A 6,715-nucleotide genomic window follows, 5' to 3' on the forward strand; every position below is an offset into this window, starting at 1 on the left:
AAATCGGTTAAAATGGAAACGAAACTTTTGCGGAATTCCAAGAACTCGCTACCTATTTAAACGTAACAAGAAGATAAACACTTAACTATTAAATTCGAATCCATTATATACTATTAATCCAAATTGAGAAACAAGAAAACGCTTTTAACCGTTTGTTCGGAATAGAACAGACAACAATAAACAGAAAATGTTAACTGTGAAATAAATTTTCGTGAAACCCTGTAGTGCTTGCTTTAGTTTCATTCGTCCATTTTGTTTGGTCAAAGTAATTGCTTTTCTAGTGGTAAAAGTAAAGTGTTCTTGTGAATTATGTAATTTTCTTAACCGAACAAATGTATATGATGACCTTGGTGGGGTGTTCCAACTGTGGGCGCTGGAAAGGACGTTCCGGATTCGATTTGAGATAAGATCAATTCGGGAAATGAAGTTTTTTGAATTGGTTCTGGCTTAGACATTCGGGGTAAGTAGTACTCTGGAGTGAATTTCGTTACCCTGGTACTCATAGTACAGGGAATTTCCTCTTTAAATCAGACAACTATGACCGCTATAATTTATATCCGAAAGACTAACTACATGTAAAAAAGTAAATAATTTTTTTTTTCTAAAACATGCTCGGAAATGTTGGCATTACATTCAAAAAACGAACACGGGAAGTTAGTCTTTTAAGGACCGGACTTCGTCTAGTAAATAATGAACTATGTAAACAGGCAAAGGAATACCTACTCATACAGCCAACTACTTAGTATTAGTAATTGCGAGAATTGAAAAACCTACTTACACTTACCGTTAACTTAAAAGAAAAGAAAAAGGCGGTAAAATAAATTAAAGTGTTTTGGTACTCTTTTCTGTTTTTTCGTCTTTTTTGCATTTGCGTCGTGAAAATGATAAAATGAGCAATGTTTCCCGTTGATCAGACTGATGGTTAGAGGAAGACGAGCGATAACGAAAATACAGTAATGATTGTACTCAACCTAATTAAAAACAAGCGGCAATATTAGATAGTAGCCATGGAAAACTTGTTGCCGGCTATGACCAAAGTAAGATACATGAGAACATAGGAAACTTTCATGCATTCATTGCAGTGGAAAACATGCTAATTCGTTTTCGGAGACTGTTTGTATTGAAACGTCAAATATTACTTTTTTTTTTTTTGTTATATATCTTCCTCTCTTTAGTTTTTTTTATTATTTCCTCGCATTGTTTGAGAAAAGTACTATACACACCTCGGCCAGAACGGGGATTGCTTGACTTGTATTAATACTCGTGCACGTCCAGCAATCCTTTACTTCCCGGCCTCTGCAGTAATGTACTATTTTTATAATACGTAAGTGACGGGACTAACAAGTCATGTCCCTAATGGTAAACAACACGCCTGTTCCTAACAGGTGAGTGCAACTCAAAGCTTTAAATCGCAAACATCTTATGGGCACTGCCTTTGCGCCTATCACCCTAAGGGCGCGTTTCCATTATGTCGTAACGTTTTATTTACCGTTGGACGGCTGTCGCGTCTAGCCTGTTCCAATATCACGACTATCTGTCGTGACTGTATCGTGGACGTTTATTTTATCGTTGAAGAACTGTCATGTCTAGCTCTTCCCATTGTCACGACAGTCTGTCGTCGTAACGTCAAACAAGTCGTGAACGACTGTTAATTCTGTATGTGAACAATTTCATTTAAATATACAAGCCGCGACACTTTAAACTGAATGACTATCTGTCCTCACGACATAAACCGGAACACTGTAATGTTCACATTACTGGTTGGCGGCAGAAATAGGTAAGGTGGCAGTACTTCCCTGGCAAATTCTTTCACAAAGAGCTCTACTGTTATTAAATATAATGTAATATTCACATGGCATTGACATTGATAACGTAAAAAAGGCTGTACGGGGTTTAAGTTTGGTAACCGGACGTCATCCCACCTAGCACCTTAATGGCACATTTAATGGCAATATAGTAAGTAATGTATCGAGCTTTAAATACCTAAGGCACACATCATTAAACAATTTATACGTTGTACTGCTGGCGAGGGTTTTTAGGTCATAGTCCGACACGCTGGCCAATTGTGGGTTGGAGACTTCACGCGTTTTAGGGTTGTGAACGTTCTTCGACGTGCAGGTTTCAACACGATGCTTTCTTTCACCGAAAAATACATTTATTAATTTAAAGGTAAATTTCAAATTACATTTATTAATTTATGTTACATTAAAAACCTTATTGTTAGTACCATAAGTAATAGCAAAAGTCTTATTTGGATTCAGAACCAGTCCACATTTCGCCAGCTATTTCGCAATGGAGTTTAAGTCATTAGTAAACACATTAGATGCAGCGGATACCTCTGCCACCGCACCCAGCATGCACATAAAATTGCGTGTCACCTGCATATTAACGGTAGTTACAACTGACTACAGTAGAATACCTCTTGTATAAATTGTATAAACTTTCGGCCCAAGTGCTGACCCCTGAACTACACCCCAAGTTACTAGTGGCTTAAATCTCAAATAATTTTTCAGCTAATTACTACATGGTGCAACTTTGCTGCGGTCAGAAAAATATGATCCCAACCAACGGCAGACACTAGAAGACAAACAACTGCACCGTAACTTCTTCAGCAAGGTATTTATTAAGACGCAATCAAACGCATGAGTAAAATCTAGCAACGTGATATCTCCCTGCCAGTGCCAACCGCCGCTAAAATATCATCAGTATTGCGGAGTCAGTTGAAATATTACTCAATTCCCCAACAGGCGCAATCATAATACTACGACTTAATATTAAGTAAGAGTAGGATATTAATTAATAGAAATATTTCAAATAAAACAAAATACAAACACACTAGTAATAAAGTATACATACATGCAGATTATAATATAATCGTAATAACAGTATTTTCTTGTGAAGGAATAAATACAGGAAAAGAATAGCACACTTTGTAATAATGAATTTAATAAAGAAACAAGGAAGAAAAGACGAAAGTTAGCAGTTGCGAAAGTGTTCCTTGACACGTTGTTTGAAGGAATCAAGATAAGGAGATCGTCGAATATATTCAGGAAGGTAATTCCATAGTCGAATAGCAGACGCGGTAAAAGAGTTGGAATAAAAGTCAGAACTATTCGTGGAGCAGCGGGGAGTACACTGTATAAGAAAGAAAAACAAAGCATTATTTACCTTGAAGGTAAAAGACTAGAAGAGATTGAAAAAAAAAGGAAAGGATGTCAATTAATTATTAACATTACGCCTCATGGCTACCGGTTGCTGCATTTTTTAATAATAGCGTTTTCACATACCTTACACATATCGCGGTATTATCTAACTTGGTACTATTAGCACGTTTACAAGCTTCGTCACTCAAATCCGATCTTTAAAGGCACGTGATTGCTGAATGCTTGAAATCTTGAATTCTTCGATGTTTTAGTCATGAGGATGGATGTTAGTGTATTGACGGCACCAATTTAAAGAGCAAATGTTGATGGAAACTTGAGGAAACGTAGACCTCGACATGCATAACTAGATTAAGTATATTGGCGAAGTACTTGAAAAAGATAAGAAAAAAAAACGAATATGTATGTATGAAGATCCTCATGCGAGTGGACAAAGTAAATAAGCTTTATCAGGAGCATAGCAAGTGGAGATTTGCGGTGTTTGCCTACTCCAGTGGGTGGCAAGCGTGATAATATGGAAATTTCATTATTTTTCAGACTCCTGAAAATATTCCTCGATGTTTTCCGTCAAAGTTAAAGGAAGGTTCAAGGTTCCCCAAAAAATAATGGAGAGAGCTATCTTTGCTCGCGATTTCTGTGCGATAAGTGCGATAAGATTGCTACACTTACATGGCAATGCGCGGTGCATGCTGCACGCAGAAAAAATGGCAGAGAGAGCTAAAGAGTAATCGACTGCCAACTGCGTATCGGAAGACACATTGTGGGCATTCAACATAAAAGAGAAGACCTTTTCAATGCTGAAGAAATTCGCCAGGCGCGAGCAGCGCAAAACTGGTCGTTGCAGCAATCTTTGGTAAATGCTCATAGGCCAATGGACATATCCAGCGGTAGATGTCTCTCGGCTAAAATGTTCATAATTGTTTATGTATTTAATAAAGTTCGAATAAACGTAAAGTTATTAGAGCAACTTCAGAACTTCACATATTCAAAGAAGCTGAAGTCCTGGATTCAAGTCCTGTTGGGTGTAAAGCTTTGCTAATAACATGAGCTTAGCAAACAACACTGTAATATTAAACTCGTTCCTTGCTACTGAATGTGGTGAGGCCTTAGATCTTTCAGCACCTTTATCCGTTCGCGTAATACTCTGGATTACTGTGACGTGGCCCCTACTATGTGTTTAGGTAGGTGAAAAATCGCCGTAGCTAAAAAGGTATTAATTCGTGTTTATTTATTATAATATAATATGAATAAATAAATGCTTACAGGTATGGTAAGCACAAAATGTTTCCTCGTGGAAGGGTAAAAATGTTTGTCTTATTTGAAGAATCTTCAACTCCTAAGACAGGTCTTTTATCTGGTTTAGAGTTAAGAAACTCATAATTTAAACATATCTGTATTGTACAACCTTGAATTTTCTGTTGCTCATTGGGTAACCTGTTTAAACAAATAAATATTAGACAACATCACATACGTCGCCCCCATCCCAAAGTAAGTAACTAAAGCTCTTGTGTTTTGTGGAAATCGGAAACAACGATGGTACTACAAACACCCAGACCCGAAACAAAATAGGAAAGTTTTTTACATTGGTCTGACCGGTGATCGAATCCGGGTCCCCAGAGATGGCGACACCAAGAAAATCGATGTATAAGCCACTCAACCACGGAGCTCGTCAAATGACATAAATTAAAAAATAATATTGATATATTACTATTCCTCTCGAGAGGAACATAATCAAAAACATGAAAGACGAAGATATATAGCTCGTAGACAGATTCAGTGACAGAGTGACAGGTTATAATTTCAAAATTAATATCAGCGGTTTGTTATAGTGACAGCGGTGTTAGCCCAACTGGAGAACCGTTGAATCTTAATTGAGACCTAAAATTCTTATTAAATGTACAAATATTTGGATACGAATAGTAGCAATACCTCTAAATAATGATTAAGAAAAGCATCGCAATGAAACCTGCATATTGAAGAAGATTTACAATCTACGGAAAAGTGTAAACAACCACCAATGGAAAAAGTGTAAATAACCCCCAACCCACAATGGGACGCTACCCGACTACATCCTAAACCACGTCTTTAATGAAGATCCGTGCTCAAATGGGATGTTTAATGGGTTGATAATGATTAGCACTCTAGGGCTGATTGAAAAGGTAACAACCTAGATTCCCAGTATCCGAAACCCGATATTCCTAACATTTTGGTTGAATATTTTGTGAAGTAAACGGAGATTTTCATTGCTCTATTCTCATAGTACAGGGAATTCCCTTGTTTGGCATTAGTGTAATTGTCTGGCACATTATTACGATTATTAATCTCGGTAACGAAATCACAGCTCACAAGACGCTCCTTTGGGAATTGTCCTCGTGACAAAGGTCCAACATGTACATGAACAACAGACCATTTGTGACTAATAATATTATTGCTATTGTGGTCAGTTGTTGTGAATAATTTAGATAAAGACGTCACTACCAAATTGTAGAGTATACAAGAAGTCCAAAGCGACCTTGAGATTTTGTTGTTGGCATGAAAAATTTAGCTGGTTGCAAATTATATCCTGTTTTTAGCGGACACAAAGTGAGAAAAATAACACTGCAAAAACAAAAACTTGAAAGACGTTTGTGAAGTGACTCATCTACAGAAAGGAATATGAAAGACATCAACAGACGGTTATGTCATGACATTAAAAACTAGCGAAATAAGTAAATTTCAATAACATAAAAACTCTTGGACTAATATATTTCTCCAAACGACATTCTATTTTATATCGACTATTAAATCCACCCTAAGATTTACTTGTGGTTTGTGTAGGTGCATTTGAGATGATGGTCATTATTATCATCAACATCGGTTTCCGTCGCCAAGCAGTAATGTGAGCATTACTGCGTTCCGGTTTTGAATGCTAAGGATACAGGTGAAACTCCAACTTGCCAGCTTTATTTCTCAGGATGATGGGCGCAGTGGCAATGCCCTCAGATCTTTGTGTGATACTGCAACATGGACAGGCATCTCGTTTACCACCAGTCATGGACTTGTTCCTCTCATCTCTGGATAGCATCAAAGGAAGAGGAGAAAGTTTACCGGCTTCAAAACTTTAGCGGTTGAAGCCGTAGTCTTCCAAGCTGGCCTTATAGGGATTGGGGATTTTACACTTTTTCCAAGGGTTGAAGAATTGATGATAAAATTAAAACTGAACTTTACGCTGTAACGTACGTTCAATGACTGTAAGTGTTGGGTTACTAACCGCTCACACGATACATGCAGCCGTAGACGCATATCACACCTAGAGTTGCCGGTGACGATTTTATACCCATTAATCGGATATCGAAGTTATAATAGGTAAAAGAACTAATATTAATTGCTATTTCGGTAACTACTCTAGCAAACCATAAAGTTTTTAATACCTGGGTCTGTCATTTAAAAAAAAATAAACAACTTCAAAAATACGTCACGACAATCGTGTGTGTTATTGTTTGGGCTGGTGATTTAGGTGTTTATTTATTGAAAACATACCGTAAGTAGCATTTTTTAAGTTTACCCTGAATATA

Source organism: Hyposmocoma kahamanoa, unplaced genomic scaffold, assembly GCF_003589595.1.
Source record: "Hyposmocoma kahamanoa isolate Upper Pololo Valley unplaced genomic scaffold, ASM358959v1 80, whole genome shotgun sequence".
NCBI lineage: Eukaryota > Metazoa > Arthropoda > Insecta > Lepidoptera > Cosmopterigidae > Hyposmocoma > Hyposmocoma kahamanoa.